Source organism: Uloborus diversus, chromosome 4 (genome assembly GCF_026930045.1).
Source record: "Uloborus diversus isolate 005 chromosome 4, Udiv.v.3.1, whole genome shotgun sequence".
Taxonomy (NCBI): Eukaryota; Metazoa; Arthropoda; class Arachnida; order Araneae; family Uloboridae; genus Uloborus; species Uloborus diversus.
Window position 1 is genome coordinate 12,400,111 of NC_072734.1, and position 27,636 is coordinate 12,427,746.

The following is a 27,636-nucleotide window of genomic DNA, read 5'->3' on the forward strand; positions in this document are numbered from 1 at the left end:
GAACATGCTTAAAAACGTAGGAGCTAACCTTTTTTTTAAATAATTTGTTTCAGTTTAATATTTTTGAAAAATTACTTAAATCGGTCTGCTTTCATTATTTACATTTCTTGCCAATGACATCACAAATGATGAAATGCCATTCTGTGTTGCCACTGACAGAGCAAAATATTTAATTCGCATCTTTATTCACGTGTATTGGCAACAATATGGTTGATAGCAAGCGTAGAGCTCAATTTTAATTCGCTTCTTGATTGTCATAACGTGGAAACGCGGTACAAAATGCGCCAAAGAGCATCATTTGTGACGTCATCAAGACCACACCTTGTTTGCAAAATCGGACAGTTAAAAAAAAAATAATTAAAAAATAACTGTTGGGAAAATGAAAGAATTTCCTGGGTCCATGTTATTTTTTTTTTGCTTATTCTATCAATTTCAGTGACTAAAAGTACTACTTTTGACTGAAGGAAACAACTCCATTTCACATCAAATAAGTAAAATGTTAAAATAACGATCATTTCGAAAGCCTTAAATTTATTTATTTATTTAAAAAATAATTTCTTTGGGATTCCTTTCACATTTGAGAACATTAAAAAGTATTTAGGAAAATTTATTATTTTTTTAATTACAAATGTGGTGTACCAATACATTGATGAAATGACAACAGCAAATCAATTGTACTGGATTTAAATAGTACTGTTCGGATAATTTTTTGAAATCATGACCTTTTTCGAAATGTATAACTATATTTTTTTGTGTTGTTGGTAAGATCTTTTTCGAAGAGCCCGTATACCACTAGTAATTACTGTAAGCCGCGGCGGCCTGACCGCTAAAGCGTTGGACTTGCAACTGGAGAGTCGCTGGTTTGAAGCGAACCGGTCAAATGTCCTCCGTGTTCGTTAAATACTGACCGAAGTACTTTAAACCTGCTGTAGTCACTAATTACCCTTAGCTCTCCTTTCAAATCAGCTCTGGATTAGGAGATTTGGAATGAGCGTGCTGGATTAGGAGTTGCTCGGATCTTAGTGCTGATTTGTGCATCACATGACTTCCTTTTACTCCAATTTAATGTCATTTCCCCATTAATGGCAATTTTAATGTGATTTAATTGTTTACTCTCTAAATATCACCAACAGTGGTCAAACTGAAACCAAATTAAAAAAAAAATATTTTTAAAAAAATCTTCAAATTTGTCGCCAAGTTATCGACAAAACTTGCAACCAAAAGACTGGCGATATATCGCCAAGTGTCTGACAAATTATAACTCAACTTGAGTTTACATCGAAATTAACAATGATTTCCCCCCAAAAAGGGGCAAAAGACTCCTTAGGAACATCCGAATGCAACCAAAAGGAAATGTCCCAACTAGACCTCACTTGGAGTCCACGTACTAAATTTCAACTTTCTAGGACATACCGTTTTTGAGTTATGCGAGATACATACACACATACATACGTACATACAGACGTCACGAGACAATTCGTTCTAATTAACTCGGGGGTCGTAAAAATGGATAGTTCTGGTGCCTGTACGTTCCTAGGCATATATGCACGTATGATCGAGTCGAAAAAAAAAAACTCAACATTCATTCGTGGGTGAGACAAATGGAAATTAAGGCCGATTTTTGAGTGAAATTTTTTCAGCGAATACAATACTTCCTTTTTTGTAAAAGGAAGTAAAAAGAAAAGAAAAAACGGAACTGTCTTTTTTTGGTCTATGCAGAAGTTAAAGTCATGCGTAGAGAGTAGTGAAGTGTAGAGATTGCTCTAGTAGACTAAAACCAAAGTGCCATAGGCAGAACTGTGTTTACTAAGTCTTTTACTGAAAGAGAACATTTGCTTAAAAAAACTGCATCAGATTTAACCCTAATTATTATTTTTTTTAATTTTAATTCTTATCTCAAAAGGTGATATTAGAACAATAATAAACTTCTACGTGTGCCCCTTTCTTAGTTCTTAGAATATTTATTCGATTTTCAATTTCACGCGAGACACTAGCGCAACCAGAGCTTACCTTCTAGGAGGTGGTAAAGATTTGGTTAACTCAGTCCTTATGTGTGTATAAACTGCCATATTAGAATTGGCAATTTGAGTTAAAACCAAGAGTTTTTCGGGATTGACTCTCAAAAGTTCCTTTGCTACTCCTTTGGGAGTTTTCTCTTCTATAGATGCCATTTTTAGTTTTCGATGCTAGTGCCTTCTACATGCTTTCATCTAATATTGCACCAATCGGAGAAAGAACTCGATAAGAAAAGGACAAAAACAGAAGCAGAGAATTATGTATTTTGGATACTGGAATTTGTTTTCTCGACAAATTTTCTTTATTAGTGCAAGATTTTTAAAAACATTCTGCATCATTTTTGCGGTACTGCCTTGGGGAGGTAAAGAGCAGAAATGAGTTTTTTAGATATTTGAAGAAACGTGTTTTGGATTCCTAAAGCTAAAGTACAATAGATGACAAAAATGGGAAAAAAAAAATTGCAGATGCTTCCCTTTACCTACCAACGGCAGTATAGTTCTTCCAATATTCAATTCAAAGAACTTCTCAATAAACCCTCTCCCTGTCCTGCTATTACTAGTTACTTGAGATGATTGCATTCGATCTTGCGTTCGAAACTTTATCATCGGATTCCATTTGAAATGCATGCCGCTTCGGCCATTCTACGAGATGAGGAGGTACTTAGTAAGTGTGAAAATTTTTCAACATGATTTTACACAAACATCAATAAAGATTTCCTTCCGTAGCTTTGTCAAGCATTGATGGTATAGGCTGTTGTAGAAGAAGGGATCTAAAAAATATCTTTGTTTTGTGACAGAAATTTGAAACTATAAGTTTTCAAATATCCCTTCCAGAAAACATTTCTCGGCTGCTTATGATAAGAGGGTTGGTTCTTATAGAAGTAGATATTAAGTTGGGAAAAAATATTTATGAAATAAAAGGTTGTTCTACTTTTCTTATCGAAGACATTTATCCATTCATGTCGAACGAAAACTGAATTTCAGAAAATAAGGCATTTTGTCGATTACATTTAGCCAAGAAATTTTTTAAAATGTAGTTGAACTGTCAGTTTTAATAGATATTTCAAGCATTTTCTTACTGAAAATGTTACACTGCTATTTATTACCCCTTTTCTTTCCAACAGTAGAAATTCCGTTGAATGCCCAGAAAACAGCAAGAAAAAATTTAACTAACACCTCTTTTTAAAAATATACTGATTAAAATCATGTTTACTACAAATAAGTAATAGAAATACTCGACATAAGTAGTTCAAACCAAAAAATTTTAACTTTTGAAAAATAAGAAGAAATAGTAATAATTCTATAGAAGGCAAATAGAAAAAACTCAGAAAATTAAGAAAATATTTGCAATGAAATTACAAACTAAATTGTTGACTTTTGCAGCAAAAAAATAGTTTGTTATTATTGATAATGTCTCCTGCTCTTACTGCTGTTTTTTGCTTAAGAGTTTTACATTGACCTATTCGATGATTAATAATATCACCAGATGTATTTATAATCATAATTTCCCTTTGAATTTGTTATACAAATCTCGACTACAGTACTTAGATTTTTTAGCTGTGACGGTCTTTATACTCGTAAATGCAAGAAATAATTAGTTCATTACTTATTCTAACGTCTTTCTGCGCAAGTCATTGGATCTGCAAAAGTTAATAAACTCGACCACATGCTTTTTCACTGACTACCACTTATTCCCGGCATTTTACATCACTTCTACCCGACCATTTATGATTTGTCGATTACTTTATGATGTCATTTAATCTAGTATGGAACCCTTCTTTTTGTGATACAGATAGAAAGTCTATTGCAAAAGTCATATTTTGTCGTCATCGAAATCCCTATGAAACTAGACTTAAGTAATTATGTTTTCTACCTCCCGTCTTGGACAACCTTTGCACCAAAGCAACTATTTTGATAGATCTTAAATTTTTTTAGTTACTTTTGTTTGATTTTGTATTAAATTCATTTCGTATTAGTACATATACCCTTTCAGACTTTTTTCATTCGTCAAGGGCAAAATATCACTACTATATTCTAAACTTAATTCGTAGAATACGATTTCTTGGGTAATTGGGAAAAGGAACAAGTCTTTTTAAAAACTTTGTTCACCATTATTACATAGCATTCAAAACAGCACTAGAAGAACACAAGTAGTGGAACCGGTTCATTGACGGCAACCTTCCCCTATAATGAGTTAAACACATACGACATAAAAATATTTACAAATTTTATAGCAATGCATTCCATATTTTTGTAGGACTGAATCATTACATTCTCTAACTTGGTTTTTCTAATATATTTATTTAGCAATATGTTTTTCAGCTGGCACCAATTCCTCTTATTTTTTCCCGTTTCAAAAATATTACAAGTGCGTCCCGTGAGTTGTATTTATAAAACTTTTCATAACTTCTTTTCACCCAGACAAGTAGAGAAACAAAATAATGAGGCTCCAAAGTGTAGAAATCCTTTGGATTTAGAGGGATAAAAATGCTCTAAAAATCTTTCCTTGAAATTAGATGTCAAGAAAAAAATATCTCACTTCCAATATTTTTGGAGAAAAGATAGAAGTGTAGTGAAAACAATTGTATCTCAGTTACTTGGATGAAAGCAAAAATATTATTATCACGTACTTTCACCAGAAGATTTCCCTTTTGTTATGATGATATAAATGTTTAAAGTACATAAATCGCTTGATAAAAGTTATTTGTTTAAAACGATGATGTTTCAAATGATACTGTGATTTGTGGAAGAAAAATTTTTTTCTTAAAAGTAAGCGAATATTGTTCTGCAGGGTTTCAGCTCCCTCGTTTTTTTACGAAATTTGTGAATACAATCATAATTTATCAGTTTAATCACCAACAACTCTTATGTATTAATATTCAGTTTAGGGAAGTTGCAACCTATTAAATGTTCATATTTTGACTGTTGGATATTGTTAATTGACCCTCAAAACTAAAAAATTCACCATCGCCGAATTTTAAAACACCGTGATTGATTTTTAATGAATTTTTAAAAATCCACGCGCAAAAGTGCGCTCTTCTGAAACGTCACGAGCTTACGTCACAGGGCACTAATGAGCAGCCTTCCGCCGAAGATCCCTTGTTTTCGCTACGGACATTTTGAGCGCGCTGATATTTTTATGTTTTAGAAACTCAATAATCCTTTTGAACACACTATGGAGACCGGATTCGTTAAAGCACAATCTAATAATTTTCCTCAAGTAACATCAAAGATGGTGTTCGAATATTTCCGAGAGGGGATGATAAGTTTAATGTTTCAGAAACGCGAGGAGTTAAATGCGAAGAGGTAAGCCTTACGTTTCGTCTTCGAAGCCAACTGCACATCCTTCGGCTTCTCCCGCGGCGAAAGAGCGCTTGACGTCACTTCCCGTGCCATTTGACGTCACAATCACTTGAACTTAAAAAATTAATTAAAACAAAACTACTTATCGTATCGCAAAAAATTTTTTCACCTATGATGTTCATACATGTTTCTCTATCATATAAAAATAAAATTGAAAAATCGAAAACTTCCCTCCGCGCGAAACATGCCCGTTCGAAATTCATTGCCCTGCAAAAATACCATGCAAAGATACAATATGCAAAAATTGACATTTTCGCAAAGAGCATTCCCGCTGCATCAATTTTAACACCTTTAAGGGGGAATGCAGTTTAAGAGGCCGAAATTTTAGTGTTTTTCGAGAATTTTTTTTAACACAAAAGAAATAAATCAAAATTTCCTTAAGCTTGAAGAATACTTTATTTATCTTTTCAAGTACACCTTGTCATTTTTTCAAGTCATTTTCATCAGAAATAGTAGAGATGAGAAGCTGCTGTCCATGGGCGGTTGTCATCAGAGCTTCTTGCCGGTGAGCATTACTGATGCCACAATTTTTATCTGTAATCATTACAATTTTTCTTTCTCGTAAACAACGCATCTCCTACGAATATAGACCTAACTGTGATCAAAAAATTTAAAAATTGAATGTTTTAAGGTGTTTGATTACAATATTATGTTTTTCTACCGTTTTTTGTTTTCACTTTTTTTGCATTAAAAAATATTTTTCTTAGTAATATCATCTCATAGTTAGGTTCATGTAGAGGTTCATGTATGAATGAATAAAGACTATTCATACGAATTTTAAGAAGATTGGTTAATAACTCTTTGAAATAGAATGCCCACCAGTTGAAAAAAAGTTGTTTTGAGGAAAACGCGTTTGGAAAAAAAAAAAAAAACTGCTGTGAATGTTTTCGAATTTCCACGGTCATTTAAGTGCTCATGGCATCAGAACTAATAGGAATTTTTCACTGAAATTTTGGCAACATATTTTTGAATAATTTTACTAACATTTCATTACATTAAAAAATGGATTTTTAGATCAATCTAAACTGATTTCCCCTCTTAATACGTAAAATTATTTCTTAAAAATTGCTATGAAGGCAAAATTGCCAAGCAGGGATGCCATCCCTGGACAGTTTTGTTGAGAGTCTAAGCTATACGGTTCCCCCTTTTATCGATACAAGCGAAAGTTTGCTTTTTAACCTAACGAATCTTTTTTAAGCTAAATTTTTAAAAACAAGCCAAATGTGAACTGTTTACTTTTCGCCTAAATCGAAGGGAAAATCTTTTAAATTATAGAAGTTTGATGACGTATTACGATTCTGATTTCACGATTCTGCTTAAAGAATTTTGAAAAATAAATAAATAAAAAAATATAAATAAAATTGACTAATTAATTAATTAAATAAAATAAATAAGTAAGTAAGAATAAAAGCTACTTCTAACGTTTAAGTTGATATTTAACTAATTGATTAACGCAATGAAAACCATGAATGACATTGCAAATCTACTTTGTAGATAAAAAATACTAATAATATAGGGTGAATGACTAGTGACGGGCATAGTGTAGGGTTTTGTAAAATTTGGATTGTTGTTGATCTGTGAGGTTGCAGTTATAGTTCATGGAAAAAACTAACTCTCCACTCAACTTCGAAATTGTACTTTTATGGCTGCGAAAGTTCCATTAATTTTCAAGTATGATTTATGTATATTTTTTGAAATAAATTGTAATACATTGGTTCGACCAGTTATGGCGACACTTGCTTAGTTATGGGCAGACTAAGCCACGATAGCTGAATTTAATTATATTAGTTAAATTGAACATAATAAAAGTAATCACCAATATTGAAACCATAATTTTTTATTACTAGGTAATCAAATTTCAACAAATCAATTCGAGCAACATCAAAATTAAAATTGGATAACTGTCAAACCGCTTTTGAAAGGTTCGTCTTAAAATCAACAACAAAAATAAATAAATAAATAAATACATGAATACATAAACGAACTATTCTACTGCTGCATTTTTTATTTATCGTTCGTCAAATTTAGTTTAGGTTTTATCATTAACTAGGGGGCTATCGCCCCCTGCTCGCTATCGCTCGCCAACCCCCGGAACTGCTTACGCAGTTCCCTGTGGATCGCTTCGCGATCCATGCTCGCTTCGCTCGCTCGCTGTATGCCAATACATTAGCCTAGCTAAAATTTTCCGTAAAAATTAAAGTTGGTAATTGCATTTAGGTCACCATCCATTTAACCAATATGAAAATTACGTTCATAATGTTAATTTGTCTGCTTTAGCCAGATTTTCGACAGTTTAACTTTGCTGTATGTAAGATGACTGCCTTGGCAATGTGCACAACTTTACCATTATAGATACAAAAGTGTCTGTCATTGCTTTGGAGAGATTGCACTTCTACCTGTTGGTCCGCGGAAGGTATTTTATTTCCCTTCTACCACCCATTGGAAAACCAATGAAGGCATTCCCCTATCCGCCACCTGGGGACGCGCCCTCTAGGGGTTACAGGCTCCCCCGAGGGATGTATTTACATTATTTACACTCTTATATATTTACATATTTACACTCTTATATATTCTAATCTGAGAAAACTTCCTCATATACACAATTAAAAATGTCCCGTTTGGGAGCCACAACTGACACTGCTTCAAAAGATCTTGTTCTTGATAATGCCACATAGAGCTGGCCATGACTAAAAACAGGCTCAGAGAGCACCAAACATATTTTCTCAAACGTTTGTCCTTCTTGTTGTTATTCTGAATCCTTGCCACGTCACGAACAAAAAATGGTTTAACTAAAAACGCGAAAACTCGCCAAGGCTACTTTGCTTGCACAATACTAAAACTACTATAACCCTAAACAAATTTGGCGAAACCTTTCAGCTGAGAATAAAAGGAATAAAGTAAATTCTTTCTCGGTTATTCATTTTGAACTGAACTGTCGTACTGAAGCAGAGAATAGACGACGCTCAAAGCGCCTACGCGTTCAAAACAACATTGCCGATGAACATGATTGTGGAGCAATGTGTGAAGAATGCGAATTTTGTGGTGCTCTTTATTGGCAGAAAGAGCGTAATACTGCAAATAAATATACTAAATGTTGCCATGACGGAAAGGTGCGGTTACCGGCATTGTGTGACGCACCTGATCTGTTGAAGGAACTGCTGACTGAAAATTCCCCAGCCGCTAAAAATTATCGGCAGCGAATCAGAGAATACAACTCTGGAAATGGCTCGTCTTAAATTGGATTCAAGAACGGTTTCCTGCCTTCTTTGAGCTTTTCTTTGCTGATTAAGGTTGAAATGGGCCACAGCCCGACTCAAACTCATCTCAAAAAAAAAAAAAGTTCGTTGAGTATTCTGTGATTCAAGATTTCAAAACAACGTAGAAGTTTGTTTACATGATTTATCGGCGAAGTGTTGCCAACAGAGGTTTAGAAATTCACCCCTTCATTTGCCGGCACGTAAGAGAATTATATATATAGATTTCGAATAATACTTTCGAGTTAGAAGAAATAAGAAATCAATTATGGTCAAATGTGCCCATAACTAAACTAGTACTTCCTTTTCCTTGACTAGTTATGAGGACATCAGCTTTAAAGGCTCTTATCTTAATTAATGGTTAAAATGTATCTATATTATAGAAAAAATGCTAAGGAATAAGTATGTACCAATATACGCTAGTGGACTTTATACCGGCACTTTTAAATTTCTAAAGATTTCATTTTTTAATATCTTCATATAAATAATAGCCAATGATCAAATAACCCGCGTGCTTCAACAATGAAACCTGCGCCACGGCATGATAAGTTGATAATATGTTTTGGTAATGTTCATGCAGGGAAACGCTTATTGTGACAAGGCTGAACTCGATCCGAACACTTAACTGTTTTACTGGTAAGACTGTCATTTCAGGGGAATGAAGAATTGGTCAACAATGCACGCTATTACCATGGCCCACTAAATTTCCGCTTACGCTTACGGGCCTTGACAATTTTTGATTTTTCTGTGTTAAATCGATTTACCCCATGCATCCACCAATCAACGTCAACGTTTCAATGCAGCTCATGCATCCATTAATCAATGTCAATGTTTCAAAGTTTGTTTATTTTTGATTGGACATCACCCATTTTCACCGCAAGAGGCACCACAGGGAACCCATGCATCCACCAATCAATGGCAAAGTAATGGAAACAGGGGTGTCCTGTAGCGCCCTCTTTAGTTGCCATGAGTTTCAGCGATTGCCACGGCCTATAAGCATTAAGTGGGGCCATGCTATTACCTACTGGAGTTCAGGGTTCATCCACTGAAGTTAGGGTTACAATTTCAACTATCAAAATATCACCAAACAGGCAATGGCTTCGTTCAAAGGTAGAAGCAATTTTCACCCGTCATACCTTGACGGGCGACTTTCTAGTTATACAATAGACTTATTTATTTCACTTAAGTCTTTTATTTATAACTTTTCTAATACGTATGCATTCATTTCATGTGAATATTATGTTTTTTTTTTTCTTTTTAATAAATACAGAATACCAAATGTTACGGTAACAAATTATAATAAAGTTTCATAATATTAAATCAAAATTTAACAATGAATATTAAATCAATTATTCCAACAATATTTTGTAGGAAAACTATTACTTTTTATTACTTACTAGCTGTACCCGACGCGCGTTGCTACGTCAACAAAAAAATACATCATTATACTGATTTTCATGACAATCGGTTGAACGGGGCAGAAGTTGCTACTTTGCAGTGCCACCTGGTGGCGAGTGGCTTCAATGAGCAGATTATGCACCTTTTCCGTGGAAAAATACATACACTGAAACCTGTGTAAGTTGACCACTTGCGGTTCAGCACTTTGGTGGTCAACTTAGACAAGTGGTCATCTTATAAAGGGCGGTAATGCTTTTTTTTTCTTTTTGTCATTTCTTGCATCATGTATTCATTTTTTGAGGAGTTCACCCTTACTCTTTCTGTTAAACTCACTTTCAGTGTTTAACATTATTGAAAGTGAAACAATAATTAAAAATACCTATTAGTACTTTTAATAATAAACAAAAAATAATTTTGTTATTTTTTCCTTGTTTTTAACTATATTAGACACTGTAGGTTTAGAAATTCCATATATGCCAGCTAATTTCCTCTGGATTTCTCCATTTTCAATTAATTTTAATGTTTCATACTTTTTAATAATCTCAAGTTCAACTAACTTTCTTTTTGAAGCCTTTTTATGTATAGCACAAAGAGTAACAAGCTCGACTCTCCCAGTTCATAAAGGCAAAATTAAAATGTCCTATCTCTTAATCCCTTGCACCAGAAACATGTAACTTTACTCATTAGCAGCCCAGATCTGTGTATCCGCAGTGCGAGGGGCCCGCATCCTTAAAGGGGCTAATGACCCTAGAAATTGAAGATAAAATAGAAAAAAACTAGCACTAAGACTTATGCACTTTACAAATAGACACTGCTGGCCACTAGGGAGGGGCCCAACATATTTTGTTGCAGGGAGGCCCAAAATAGCTAGATCCGGGCCAGCTCTTTTTGCCCAATTCCTATGTTGCCATAACATATTGCAACTGAAAGAAAAGATTTAACTTTTCTACTGACACTTATTTTCATTGAACAGAGAACAAAAAGCTATCTCAAATAGAACAACAAATGAAAAACAAGTTTAGAGAATAAAGAGCAGCATAAGCTTTATGCTGCTGTTAGTTAGTAAAATGCTAGTCTGTTATCAAAGCATTAAAAACATTCTTGGAAAGCTATCGAATAATAATAATAATAACTAGCCTGCGTGCCCGGCGTTGCACGGGCTACTTAAAAAATGAAAGAGATGTCCAATTGATGTTTTTGTATTACTCTGACATCAGTTTCTAAAGCGCTAAGAAGTAAATAAATACGCGTAATGCAAGGTTTGTAAAACACCAGTAGAGCATATTTTTGTCAAAATTCTCTTTAACGTTAATCATAGTTATCAATGATACAAGTTATGAGTATTTTCAATTAGCACAAAAGATGAAAATATATGCATTATCAACTATAATCTCTGGTCACTTTAAACTGAATTAAATCTGATAGACTATATCTGAAATATTTATGTACAATTACGATCATCTTTTTACATAAAATGAGACACACATTTTGATTGATTATGTGAAACTAAAGCACCAAGACTAAATAAATACCAATAAGCATTAATCAAATACCAAGTCATCAGATTCCAAGATAGCTTTAGTTAAAATCCTTAAAAACAATTTTTTTGTTCAACTCTGTTTCACTTAAAGAAATCCAAATAATCTTAATTTAACATGTTCTTTTAACGATACAAACTGTATTTCAAAAATAGAAACAGGAAAGAAAAAGAAAGTTATTGCAATTCGAAAACTCACCCATGTAACGGGAAAAAGTTCAACAAAATAAACATAATTAGTCTCACATCCTAAATGTATCAAAATATGAGGCCGGCGAATGATAAACTTACACTACAATCAATAAACATAGCTAAAGAAACAACTTTTATATGAGGAAAAGAGTTAAGAAGATTGAATGTAAAAAATAAAAAAAGGACAGACGATAAAATAAAGGCTATATCCGAATAGAGCAACCAATTTTAAACTAATGTGAAATGAAATTCTGGATGGAAACGTTGTTTTAAGATTTGGACAGCAGCCAAAAAAAATCTCTTTTAAAACAATTATTAGAATTTTATTTGCTCATACGCAAAATGGCAACAGGAAAGAAATAAAAATTCCTGAATAACGTTATGTTAATTAACGTTTTAATTAATATCTCCGCTAATTAAAGTCGTACAATTACGAGATTGGTTCTATTGTTTTCTTTGGAAAATTTCGAATTGACCGGTATCTCGTTCGACTCTCGATTCGCAGCGGTTCTCGAGGAGATCGATCTTCAGACAGACAGACAGACAGACGGACGGACGCGAACAGATTTTAATATTATAGTGGATGGATAATAATAATTAATAAATAATAAAATAATTTGCTGAAGAAAGTTTTAAAAAATAAACCAAGTGGTCAACTTACAAAGGGTTTTTTACAATACTTCAAACCAAATTCGGCGTACATTAGTGGTCAAGATAGACAGGTGGTCAAGATAGAGAGGTGGTCAAGTTACAGAGGTTTTCCTTCATTATATGAGATAGGACAAATTCCGTTCCTGACAAAAGTGGTCAACATAGACAGGTGGTCAACTTACAAAGGTGGTCAACTTTACAGGTTTTACTATATATAGCAATTTTCATAATAATCGGTCCAGGTATCAAGTGAAGCCGTGACTATCCTCAAATTTTGTGCTCACGCAGTTTGCAAGATCAATCAATCGCTAAAAATATCAAATAGAAAAAGTTTTAAACCCCCCCCCCCCCCCCCCCCCCCCCCCCCCCCCCCCGTTGCATGAAAAGCCATAAAACAATAAAGAAAGAATTTATTTGTTCAAACTCAAGAAAAATGGCAACAGCTAACTTCTTATCAATGAGATCTTTCACGTGAATTAATTTCTGCAGCCGATAATTTTATTCGTATTTATCCAATGGATTGTAACTTAAATTGGAATAAAAAAGGAACTATCGATCGGATTTTTTTCGAACTGGTCTATAAACATTCCCAGTACCAAAAATAACAAACGGTGAAAGTTTCAGCCAAATCTGCCGGGTAGTTTTTGAGTTCATGGATGACATACAGACAAACATTCATTTTTACTTTCTTTTATATCTAATATATAGAAGAAAGTATTGGATTCGTGCAAATTTTCGAATTTCGAATTTTGACGGATTCGAACGTTTTGAGGTGTGCTGAGTCCATTTCGATCATTTTTGGAAAATGTCTGTCTCTCTGTGTGTATGTGTGTGTGTCACGTCTGTGTGTGACCAGTTTTTTGTGGCTGCTCTACAGCAAAAACTGCCGCATGAAATCGAACGAAATTTGGTACATATATGTGCCCCTATGTGAACTTGTGCCCATTGGTTTTTGGCGCGAATTCCTCCAAGGGGGGTGGAGCAATGGGACATTTAAATGGGAAAGATAAATCGTAATAGATTGCGTATTTCTCGTGATTTTAATTGTATGGAAATGATAGGAAACATTATCTCAATGATTTAAAATTTTTAACTGTTGCCATCTTGCGTTTGTTAACAAATAAAATATTTGTAATTAATTCAAGCAAGGCTTTTAAAATAACTTTCAATTTTCGCTCTTTGCTTTGCTCTTGCAATAATTCAGACATTGGGATGGTCGTCAAGTTTTTGCATGTGTAATTTTGTTTTTGTTGGGAATATTGCTTCCTCGTCAAGCATGGGGAGGGATCAGAAAAAAAAAAGAAAAATATAGAAGAAAGTTTCGCGATAGCCACAACATACTAGTTATATATATAGATTATTTTTCAATGCTAATTATCTAAATAAGTCGAAATTCAACTGAAAACTGTTTTTGTTTATAGTCTCACATGAAATAAATACCATACATATTATAGAAATTATAAATTAATGGTTTAGGGGAAATAAAATAAAACCAAATAATTAATTTTATAATGTTAAATCATGAAATATTTAAAAGAAAATGAAAAATGCCCAGAATTAAGTCCACTAATGTAAGTGTGATCTGATTAACAAATACAGCAATATCAAAGAAAATTCACCCGAAAGCATTAAAAGAATAAACTGCACTAAAGATAAAAACTTATGTTTGGAAAAATGTGGAGGGAGTGTTTTTGAAAGACGCTATTTTAAGAATCCACTAACAACGAACATATGAACTACGCATTAACTAACTTAAAAGTGCGTTGTTTTATTAACTGATCGGAAACATTATGGAAGTAAACGTAAAAACAAATAAATCAGCTTTCTTAGACAAAAATCTTCTTGACACAAATGTTTCTAAACAATAAAATGAAAGTGATTTCTGAAACAATTCTAACAGCGCGAAGAGGAAACAAAATTCTTTTCGGAAAAAGATACTTTTCTTTCTTACGTATTAAAGTCTCAATTGGCTCTGACATGACGTTAGGCCTTCGATGACAAAATAATTTTTTCGGTTTCGAAGATTTCAGTGGTATCTTAAAATCAAGAAATAAATGTAGACTTTGGTTTTGAGGTCGGTTAAACAGCATGATTAATTTGTTTTGATATAGCATTGTTCTGGATTAGCAGTGGAAAAGTTAGTATTTTGGAGAAATTATACTTTATCTTTCTGCAAAACTAGTGGTACCCGCACGGCTTTGCCCGTAATAGAAAAATTAAAAGGTCGTTAAAATCTTTTGGTTCGCCTGTATATTTACAAATGATGTATGGTGAATTTTCTCGCCAATTGGCTTGTACCCATGTTATGGTTCCACGTTATGATAATTTCGTAATTTACTCGTCCATCTTACGATATTTTTGTTCTTAAAATTGGAATAGAAAAAGAAACACATCGAATTTTGGAAAAATCGCTTCGAGGTGCACATCCCCATGTTACAAACTAACTTTGTGCCACATTTCATGAAAATCGGCCGAACGGTCTTGGCGCTATGCGCGTCACAGAGATACAGACATCCAGACATACTCCGGACAGAGAGACTTTCAGCTTTATTATTAGTAAAGATAAAACTAAAATGAGTTGATAACACATAGCCAATGACAGCAAAAATACTAGTTACATCTGCCAAACAACTAATCAGAAGTGACCACACATTTCTGTTTTTTAAACGTTGAAAAGAACAAAAATGAATAATAGTAATTATATAATGTTGTGAGCTTCCGGGCTGTTAAGCCGTGAAAGTGTTGTTTCCCCAAACGTTTCGATCGCATCTGCGGCGGTCATCTTCAGTGTTTACGTCATCGAAGCTTCCAGGGAAGCGACTTCCTAGCAAATGATGCAGATTTTAGCGCGTTGTCACTATTTATGTGGGATGAGCTAGCTTTCCCTTCGTTTTGGCCCAGGATTGGCTGATGAAAGTTCGTCTTTGTTTCTGGTTGGCTGGAGCTTGAACTCTCTTCATTCTGGTTGGGGATTGGCTGCTGGGCGTCCGTCGCTGTTTTTGGTTGGCTAAAAGTATCTCTCGTGATAATCCGCCTAAGTGCAGCATGCCAGACTGCCGAACAGCAGTCGCGGAACACACTTTTAGTGCTCGGACCCAAGCAATATTTTAAGAAATATGGAAATCAAAAAATGCTTCAATGAAAATATTTAACACTAAAAGTACAGTTTTTTCGAAGCAGATCTGATTTTGGGTTCAGATTTTATGAAAGGATAATTCCACGGGTAACTGACGTACATTCTCAGAGCAAAACAGTAAGTATTTTCAGGCTGAGGGGAAAAAGTTGATTTTTTATGGAAACTTACTGACATTCATGAACTAAATTTAAGATTGTTTCTGAACAAAACACCATTAAGATAGTTTTTGAGATAAGTTTCCAGCATAAAACTGTAGTATAAGTAGAAAAAAAATCCACTAACCTTTTTTTCTTTTAATTAGATTGTTTTTAGGAAAAAGTTGATTACTACATAGCTAGTCATCCCAAAAAAATCTAGAAAGGACACAGACATCTGTTACAGCTCAAATTCAACTTAAAAAAATAATTAAAATTTAACTTGTGAGTTTAAAAATATATATTTCAAGCTTTCAAATGATATGCAACATTTAAACATTTGTTAATATTGAAAGTTTGATACTCAGGTTGACATTTTCGTGGAATTGCCCATATGCTTTAAATTTCCGCTATTGTTAGGGTTTAGCTGCTCAAAATCGCAAGAAAAATTACTTCCGTTAAACGATGAAATATGGGACTGAGGTGTCCTCGATGATATCTTTTAAATAAAACGAGCTGAGGTGTGCATCACATGACTTCCTTTTACGCCAATTTAATGTTATTTTCCCATTATTAGAAAATTTAATGTGCTTCAATAGTTAACTCTCTAAATATCACCAACAGTGGCCAATTTGAAACCAGACTAAAAAAAAAAAGGATCGCCAAATTTGTAACCAGTTGGCGACAAAACTTGGCGATCAAAAGACTGTCGATATATCGCCAAGTTTCCGCCAAATTATAACACCACTTGAGTTTGCATCGAAATTAACAATGACTTCCCCCAAAAAGGTGTGAAACATCCTCTTTGGTACATGCGAATGCAGCCAAAAACGGAGGGGCACAACTAGACCCCACTAGGAGTCTATGTAGCAAATTTCTACTTTCTAGGACATACCGTTCTTGAATTATGCGACATACATACGCACATCCGCAGTTATTACATACATACGTACATACGGACGTCTTGAGAAAAGTCGTTGTAATTAACTCGGGGAATGTCAAAATGGATATTTCTGGTGTCTTAGGCACTTATCCGCGTGTGGTCGGGTAGAAAAAAAACTCAACATTAACTCGGGGGTGAGCAAAATGGAAATTAAAGCCGAATTTTGAGTGAAAATTTTTTCGCGAATACAATACTTCCTTTTTTGTAAAAGGAAATAAAAAAGTGTTTCTCCTGTTTGCACTAGTTGTCTTCAATTTTTTGCTCTTACTTGCTCCACTTAGATCTCATTATAACTGGGTATCCTAATTGCAGAACGCCAAACTTCACCTCCCTTTTGATCATCTACTTTAACTCTTTTACGATCAGTTTGCGTAACCTAAATGATTAATTTAAGAGGAGAAGAGGTAAACAGCCCGACAGAAACACACTTCCTTCTCTCAAAACCCTAATTTATAAAAAAAATTTAGTTTGCAAAATTACTTGAATTATTTTATTTGTTTTTTACTTTTTTAAGTGATATTTCTGTACCTCAGAGCCAGACTGAAGTAAGTCCAAAAAATGCAATTTTCCGTACATTAGTGCATTGTATGTAGAAGCCTATTCCACATAGAGCCATGTTAACGTAATTCTTAAAAGGAAATTCGTTTCAATTTCTTACCATGGTTAAAAGAGCGTCCCATCCTTTCTATGTGCCAGAAAAAAAGTTTTCCCTCTCTCTTGTAAAATTATCATATTGTAACCCACGTGTTTCTGTCTCTGAGATACAGATTTAACAATTCATTAATCTATCTTTCATATCTTTATTCAAGGGGGGGGGGACAAATTAAGGGAAAACAAATTGCGTTAGTTTGAAAATATAGATTAGACATCACAAAATAGCGATTGAAAATATCGTGCAATTGTAACGAAAAAATTGAAATACCAACATGACTACGTTAGACAAGGAGACGAATGAATGGCTAATTCAATTTAGTGATGATGTTAAAACACGAAAAATTCAAAGAATACTGAATCAGCTTTAAACATTTTAGTTTAAACTTAGTACATTAATTTAATTGTTCTGATATCGTTGCTAGAACAAGATTAATAATGAATAAAATAGATGTTAAAGTTGGTGAAACAATCTGAAAATATTACTAAAAATGTCTAAAAAGATTCTTTAAATGTTTATTTGCAATTTAAATTTCAAAATTTTCATCCCATTGCTTTATTTCTCTTTTTCTGGATAACTTATATCTTTGATTAAATTCCATTCTCTCTCAATTTAAATGATAAAAATCATTGTTTAAAAGAGGATGGTATTACTTTAGACAGTTTATATAAGTGCAATCAATCTAGGAAGCTAAGAAACGAATTCTATCCAAGAGCTTGAAAAAATCTTTTCCGGGGCAGCAATTTCAAAAACAGCACAGGTAATTTACCTTCTTCCCTTTTCATTTGTTTCAATGAGACAAGGTAATCCACATTTTATTGTGCGCACTTTAATGTATCTTTCGATATTTTAAATTATCCGGAAAACATTTCTGCCACAAGCAATGTGCTTCAGATCAGTCCATATAGATTTTAAAATTGAAAGTGTAAATCTTAAACTTAAGAATGGCAGATAGTAATTGATGCTTTGAAAACGAGCTGATGTGCGCATCACATGACTTCCTTTTACACCAACTTAATGTTATTTCCCCATTATTGGCAATTTTAATATGATTCAATAGTTAACTCTCTAAATATCACCAACAGTGGTCAAATTGAAACCAGATTTTAAAAAAAAGTAAATAATTTTTTTTAAATCGCCAAATTTGTCTCCAAGTTGGCGACAAAACTTGGCGACCAAAAGACTGGTGATATATCGTCAAGTGTCCGCCAAATTAAAACACTACTTGAGTTTGCATAGAAATTAACAATGATTTTCCCCCAAAAAGGAACAAAAGCCCCATTTAGAAACATCCGATTGCAACCAAAAGGGAAGGTGCACAACTAGACCCCACTAGGAGTCTACGCACCAAATTTTGAACTTTCTAGGACTTACCGTTCTTGAGTTATGCGACATACATACGCATATACGCACATACATACATACGTACATACCGACGTCACGAGAAAATTCGTTGCGACTAACTCGGGAATGGTCATTATGGATATTTCGCATGTCTATACGTTCTTACGCACTTATCCACGTGTGGTCGAGTCTAAAAAAAAATCAGTATTCATTCGGGGGTGAGAAAAATGGAAATTAAGGACGATTTTTGAGTAAATTTTTTTCGCGAATACAATACTTCCTTTTTTGTAAAAGGAAGTAATAATGCATTAAACTCTTCTATAATGCGCTAAGTCATATGGCGGGGAAGGGGGTTGTACCGGTAATAATTTAACTATTTTTTTAAAGTGTGATTGCCACTTATTCTAGCAAAATTTTTTAGCGTAAAAGCAAATAATTAAAAACATTTTTAAAATAACTTATTCTTCAAAAGGTTTATCAACAAGGGATTTATTTTTGAAGACAAAAACAGATAGGAGAGAATCAGAAATCTCCAGCTAAAGTGAGTGATAATATCCTGTGATTTTACATCAACTTTTGATCCAAGAAACACAGAAACTGAAATTTACGACGCACTAGACAGTGATCTGGAGTCCTAAGATCAAGAAAAGGTGGATTACCTGGCACAGATATAAAAATTTAAAGCCTAGATCTTATGTCTTAGTTTAAATGGAGGCTATAGAACAAAAATCAAAGCACTCGTGGCTCCATTGCTAATACTAACTTCTTCATCAAAACATGTGCAGATAGAATTTCATACAACAAAAACGAGTTTTCATGAGGCCTCCTTCATTCGAAGCAACGAAATTAAATCAACTTGAAAAGAGGCGGTTTTCAAGATTGTAACTAGGAAAGTGAAGGAATCGCCCGGCATCCTTTACAGTTTACACGACAGTCAACTCATCAGGCACGCCAGGCACATGAGTTCAATCAACTTTTTGGGTCATTGCCAAGTGTTAGCTCTACACATGAGTGAACTAGTTTCGTCAACTCGGTTCAGTTTTAACGGCGTTGTGCAGCAGCTGCTCGAATAAAAATGATTTATTAGAAGAAAAGTTGACTCAACTGAGCTGTCTCGTGAAGACAACGAAAAACGCCAACCAACAAGTCAAGAGGCATTTTTTTTCGAAAAGTTAATTCAACTAACCACCTCGTGCGTGTAGATGGTCTAAATCCCCCACATGTCATCAAAACTATTCCAAGTTTTCATTTTATCAAGTTTTGCAATGACAACTACTCCTTCGAAGCCTAAGAAGATAATTTGGAAGACTGATCATTTTGTTCTATATTTTTAAAGAGTCAAAAAATTACTTCAAATCATTAAAATATTCAACTTATTTTTTTAAAGATACGAAAAAAAAAGTTCGAAATAAAAGAAGTCAGATGTGGGCGATATGACAAAGCATATTAGGGTCATTAATTACTTGAACGTATCCTAATAAGATGTTTTTGAATATTTTTTTTTATGTGATAGTATTAAGTCTTTTATTGTTAACAAATAAAAAATGTATAAAACCTTAGAAAGATCCAACTGATATTTTTGTTTGCAGATTTTTGCGTCTGGCTCTTGCCCTTTTTTTCTATAGCATTTATGCTAATGACATCTCATTAAAGTTGCCAATTAAGCAAATATAAATAAAAATGCAAGCAGTTTAACCAATTTTAAAATAAAGAAAAAGACTTTTCCCATGTTTGTTCATAAAATTTATTTAAAAAAGAGCTTTATTTTTATCATGTTTTTCTGAAGTTGAATAACTTACAAAAAAGGAAAAATCTGTCAATTTCTTTTTGGTGCTATCGTTATTTGATGCTAACATTTGACACGTACTTTAAAACAAAAGTATTTTTCATTATTTTCCTAAATCCTTTGTGCCGCATTAAGTAGAATTTCTTGGTTTAATTGGATTAAACTTTGTATTATCGTCTGAAAAGCCCATTGTTCTTGTAATACCAAAACGTTATTTGTTCGTTTGAATACATTTACTAGCGAATAGGCAATAAATTTAATTTTATTTCCGAGGATTTTAAATCAATTTAGTTTCCACCTTAAATCCTTTGTTTGGGTACATTTACATCAAATATCAAGTTAAAATATTTTTGTCCAAAACCAGCTTGAAATTTTGATTATTGTATTCATTAAAATATACTTAACTTTTTTAAAAGAAATTTAGAGCTTTCATTTAAGAATTCAACAACTGAAAATGTGTTTTGTTAAATGAAAAATTACCATATAAGCTTTGTGCTACAATATGATTAAGGTGAAAAAAAAAACGTAAATAAAGCACAAATATTGGAGAAAATACAGCATATAGTTATTTCAAGGCTACAATGAAGCCTCTTCATCAAAGCAAAAAGCTCACCCACACAACCAGAAGTGCGAGAGAACTGACAACAACCAGGTGGACAACGGTATTTATACCAAAGAGGGCCAGCCAATAAGAATACAGGAACAAGACATCAAACAGCCAATCAGAGAACAGCATGTACACTCCGGGCTCAAAGCAAGGGGAGAGACAACCAATCAGAAGCCAGGAGACAAAAAGAGTGCGAGACACCAAAGAAACAGGAAAGGCAGTTATAGAAATTGCTTCCAAATATCATGAAAAAATGGAGTGCTGGAAAAATCATTGACAAGAGAATGAGAATTTTTCCAAATATTGTAAGCTTCCCAGAAATCGAGCTCATAAACCGAAGAACATTTACAAATAATCTTTGCAGATGAAAAATCAAAACAGTGACCAGAAGTCCAACAATGCTGAGCGATGGAAGAACGAGCAAGTTCTTTATGTTTAACATAGTTTTCGTGCTCTTTCAGAAGGTGCTTGAGAGCACGTTTAGTCTGTCCAACGTAACCAAGTCTACACTTGCAGGAGATTCTATAAATACCCCAGTTGCTATGTCCAAAACGAAAGTTACCATAACGAAATGTTATGGTCCGAAAACGAAAGAGAACTATCAGTTTCCATTTCAATAGTGAATTGCATGCAAGGATGAAGAATTCAGAGTAGAAAGTAAAAATTCATTATCAACATGGTTTTGGCAAAGCAAAGCAAAGCAATCGTCAACGTAACGAACATAGAACGGAAATGTTATGGTTTCAAAAAGTTTAGTCTCAAAATAGTGCATATAAATGTCACGGGATAAACTAAAAATCTGTTGGGGGCCCTGAAACGTACATTTGATTTTTGTTTAGAGAAAATCAATGTATTCAAAGTGAAAAATTTTTCGCGAATACAATCCTTCCTTTTTTGTAAAAGGAAGTAAAAAGAAAAAAAAAAGAATACATTCTAGTATATGATTCACTCATAAAACTAAATCTTTCGTTTCAAAACTTCGCAGTTTTTCCATTTCTTAACAAACTAGCTAACAAGAGCTACATTAATTACATGTAATTCCCTCCGCATCAAAAATCATACGTGTTCCATAATTCATGTGACATTTCGCGAAGTTTCCATCTATGGAAATCAACAAACATCCCGCATCCCGAAAAAAAAAAACATAAACCCGTCCCTTTGTGGCAGCATATTTATTTTATGTTAATTTACATTAATCTTTGAATAGATAACTTGATATTCTTCACTGCCGTTAGAAAGTAATTAGTTATTCTTCACATCTCTAGGAATTTCATGCATTTATTTTGAAGCTAGCTCTTATTCACGAGTCTTATTGTTATTGATATTGCTTTGGGCCAATAAAGTCATGCAATATTAAATTTTTACCATGGGATTTAAAATGCTGCGTCAACATCCATTTTCGGATACACTCTTCTCAACAGTTTCTATAATCATAGATGATCTTCCTTTAATATCCAATGTATGCTTAACATTAAAACATAGTTTTACTTCTTACCATAATAGTCCAGTCAATAAACACATTGTAGCGTGCATGGAATATGGGATAATTTTTGACTTCAGAATATTTTTAAGGGTAGTTAGTAAGTAAACATACTAAATGTCCCCGACCCTGGGGGGTGAGCTAAAGGTGGGAGAGAGGGGGACAGAAAATTTTGGGTTTTTCGAGAAAATGTCGGAAACGAAGGAAAAAAAGAGTTTAAAATAAAAGTTCAAGCTAAATAAACTTTACTATGAAACTGTTTCTTCACATATTTGTCAAATTTCCAATAATTTTCTGGGTATATGTTATAAAAAATCGATTATTTTCGGAAAAATCCTTTCTTTTTGTCAAACATTTGCTCCTAGTGCCTCCCACAATCAGTATAATGCATACTAAATATTAATATATAATTATTTCACTGTTAATGTGTCTATAGTTATGCAATCAATAAAGAATTTGCTTTTAAAACAGTCTTAGTCTAATAATTCGGCCAGCGTTGTATTTAAAAGAATGATTGAGCTTCATGTAAAATGTACACTTACTTATAATATCAAAGAACTGATCACACTAAAGGAAAGCAGAGTAATTTGCTTAAAACTATAAATTAAAAGATATGCTGTTTAAAAAAAATCGAATTTATTTGAAAAAGGTCCTTTTTGAGTAATCACGATTGTTTATTTTTCTCACTTGACTGTTTTGAGGTCCTATCATTTTATTTTCCCACCAGCACCCTCTGCATCATCACCGTCGACCGGTTCCTCACGATGCTGCTCCTATAGCGAAAACCGCCTCCAGGTTGCGTTCATATCCTACACACACGCGCATACACATACACACACACACACAAACACATACACACACAAACACATACATACACACACGCATACATACAGACACCTACACACACAGATACGTACACATACACACACATACACATAACTACCCACATATTCATGCATGCACACAGACACAAACACATATGCCTACACACACATACACATACCCCGCCCCCATGCACACAAACTCATACACACAACTACCCACACACTCGTGCCCGCACACAGATCACAGACACAAACACACATACATACCCCCTACACACAAACACACGTACCCCCACGCACAAGCACACACGCCTTCATACACACCCACACTCGTGATTGCGAAAAACATAATTTGAATTCAAGAGGTCAAAATTCAAATTAATTTTTATTCTCTTCTCTCTCTCTCTCTTTAATCATTCTGTCGTTGAAACTTTCTCGCGTTGCTAGGAAAATGTTTTAATTTCACAATCAATTTGCTAAAAAATATTCGCTGCTTAAGACTGCGTCACTGCATTTTATTTGCGGAAAACTTTTGTTGAACTCATTAAAAGTTGCTGACGCTACTGTAAAGTTGTTTGAGCCTTTTTTGTTTCATTTTATATCACTGGGTAACATTAAAAAGTTTCTCGTTTGTCAAATTGAACGAGAAATCATGTTTTATTGAAACTTTTCATTTATCCACATTTTGAAGGATACCGTGCTTCGGGAAATGAAACAATTTAAAAATAGGACCAATATTTTTTCTAAATTACTTAGGACTAAATTTAAATTAAAAAGTTTATAAAATAAAGGCGTTCTTTCTCCAAATTTAGTGATATGGGTTATTCGAAAAACTACTAATGTATTTTGTGTTCATATTTCTGTTCTGAATTCGTTCTTATCTTCTTTGCTTCAGAAAATTTGAATTGATTGTTTTATTTCTTCAGCTTTTTTGGACGGAAGGTGGAGGGTAATTTCACTTATGGGGAAGTTTAAAGTTGTAGCTTAGAAAAGGCACTAATAAAAGACAGAATCGAACTGGATTTATGTATGAAAATTAGTAATTGTATTCATGTTTCCTCTAGTTGGCTTGATGCCAGCATTTTTGAAAAAGAACGTGATTTTCACTTTTACAAAACATAATTTGCAAATTTCAAAAATTGTATTTTAGCAATGGGTTGCTGTTGGCATGTTTCAGAAAATTACAGTTTTGATTTTGACATTGTAGACGAAGAGCCACTCACGTGGACCTTAAGTTACTAGCAGTCTAAAATATCAATTCCGTATAAATACTTTACCCTGCAATCTATAACATCTTTTTATGCGTGTAAAATACATAAAAAGTCATTTATACTTGCAATATTTTGTTGTAATCAGTAAGAGTTAGCTGCTTTTATTTTTCCAAAATTAATGACAAACAGTAAGATTTTATATAATTAAAAACTGAGCGCATGTATCTATGTATATACCTACGTATGTACCTGTACCTATGTATCTATGTAGTCATCTATGTCCAAGTTTCTTCTCCCGAACGACCGTGAACTGATCATCGAACTAGGTATCGATGGATTCGTAATCTTCCCGTCTTTATGTTTGGCTATTTAACATAATCCTCGGATAATAATTAGCGGAGATATCAATTAAAAATTATTAATTATCACACTTAGATTTCAACATCAAATCCTTATTTTTCGAAGGCTTTCCTCCATTCAAATTAATATTCAGTGCTTCATCGCAACTTTCCGCAACAATGCTTTTATAAAAATTTATAGCGTGAAGCATAGACTAATAATAAGAGTAGACCGAGCTTTCCTATTCTTGCTGGTGAAGAAACTGGTTCACAGATATATCATGTGACTGGTGTGGTGGCTTGGGGAAAACTCTGGCAGCATGGTTGCAAGATGGCGGCATTATCTATAGTTTGGCACTCGACAAGTATTTTAAGACGGAAACGATTTTCATAAGTTTTTGTTGTTTTTGTTCCAGATGCAGATGTTAAACTGTTTTTCTTTTACTTATGAATTATTTCGACATTAGTAATTAGTTTTAGATTACATTTTTCAGTAACTTTTATTTGATTTGGAACTAATCATTTTAAGTGTAATGTTATGTGTTGACTAAAAGTATTCGCCGAAAACAGGTTGAAACAGATTGCCGTCTATATTATGTTGAAACGATTACTGCGTATACTGCATTTCTTGCAAAATTGAAACAAATTAGGGATACTATGTTTCTAATAAATGCTGAAGAAATAGTATCTGATTTCAAAAATTTGGTGCCTACGGAAGCTGTCCGCCGTAAGCTTACTAGATAGTAGCAAATTCAGAAATCCGCCACTGTAGTAAACGAAACACTGAATTATTTTCGCACTTTACTTTCTTAAAACCAATATGATAGAAGTACGTTGTTTATTCAAAACGAGTTTGGTATTTCAAACTGTCTAAATAACGTCGAAGCATTAATACATGGATGTCACCACACATTAAGAGGGATTAAATTTGACAATCTCGGAAATTTTAAAATTTCAACATAAAAATATGAATTATTTAAAGACAGTATGTGTACATAAAAGAGAAAACTAAAAATGAAGATTGTTTTCAGTTTAAAAGGGGGATCTTTCAAATCGGCGGGAAAAAATTGTCGCCAACATTTAGACTAACTTGCTAATACTTAAAAACCCTTTTCAAAATGCATTGCACTTCTCTGAGCATTAAAATACTTCCAGAATCTAGCAAAATAGTGAATAAAATGTATTCCTATGTGTTTCACTGATATAACTTAATATTTAATAGAAATAGCAATAAGCTTAATAGCGAAATACGGCTCGAAAAAGGAAATTTGCAAGAAATTAAGTAAAATGTAATATTAATAATACAGCATACTTGTGAAATGTTACAGTTAACCCTTTTACATATTTTTCTTTGCAAGGAAATGCACAGCAATAGGGAACAATTTTTCGTGCACTTGGGTGTTTTGAAGAAGAAATTAAATTTAGCGCTTGGCAAACATGATTTCTTATATGGAAGACGTCGTCTGCTACGATCAACGCCCGCCGTTGCTATGATACACACCAGTCACATGGTTTAGTTTGTGAGCAGCAAAAGGGAGCAAAAGGGTTGCCATAGCTTAGTCTACTCTTAATATTAATCTATGGCGTGAAGAAAATCATTGATGATAAAGACCTGTGGCCATTTTTTGTCTCGAATATGAGCAAATAAAATTCTGGGTTTTGTTTTAAAAGCTTCTCTTGTAATCGGGGGATTTAAAAAGTTTACTTTTTAGTTATTTTTCCGAAATCTGCCGCAAAATTTTACTGTTTTTTTTTTCTTCTTTTTTGTTTAAGTCTGATTGTTGAACACGCGTCACTTGACATAACTCTTATTTTCGAGGTGGACCGTGCAAAGCCGGGTGACGTAGCTAGTAACGAATTAAAAACCAACGTTCTTTTGTATGAAATTCAAAAATTCCTGGTTTTCATAAATGGGTTTTATGGCAGAAAAATTAAACAATCAAATAATCTTGTCGTTAGCTATTATTTTATGTTTCTTAAAATTATATCAAACAATAAAATAACACTCATATAACAAAAAAAAAAAAAAAAAAAAAAAATCAGTTAAATTGCTATTTTCTCTGCAACAACTGTGATTTCTCTTTTTGTTACAATTTTTTAAAAGAGAACTCTTACTTTCAGATTTTTCAATCCGAATGATTTGAGGTATTTCAATTTTATTGAGTCGGTATAAAACCGTTGTTCTTACATCCCAATTCAAAGGATTTTGAAAAGCCTATAGGTTTTACTCATTATAGAACAAGTGGACAAAAATTGTGGCCGTCACAGATATTTAAAAAACTCGAAGCCAATTTTTGCTTTTGTTAACTGCACGAAAAGAGCGGGAAAACGTGCTGCAATTTTGTTAGTAGATATATAGCAATTGGTTTTTGTTAACATCCCTTCAGGACCACTTATTCTGAAAGAATTAACACTCGAAACGGTGTTTCAAAATCCTTTGAATTTCATGTAAAATAAACAGACTCAAAAAAATAGAAAACATACATTTGAAAACTTTAAATTGTTCTGAACATACAATTAGACAATAAAAAAAGTTTCCCTGGGCAATCCAAATTATATATATATATATATATATATATATATATATATATATATATATATATATATATATATATATATATATATATATATATATATCTTTAATAAAAAAAAAATGTAGTCGCAATTTATGGGTTATTCATTACGAATACAGTACTAATTTAACTAATACTATTCTACAGCCATTTTTCTCTCACACATCATTGGTTGCTTTGTCATTAAGAAAATACGGT

The 27,636-nt window shown here is 33.3% G+C and overlaps 1 protein-coding gene across 1 annotated transcript in view; it reads left to right on the forward strand.

Annotated features, from left to right (window-relative positions):
* Positions 1–27,636, forward strand: part of LOC129221358 (allatotropins-like) — a 128,397-nt gene that overhangs the window by 8,086 nt on the left and 92,675 nt on the right. The gene's annotated exons all lie outside the window — the stretch shown is intronic.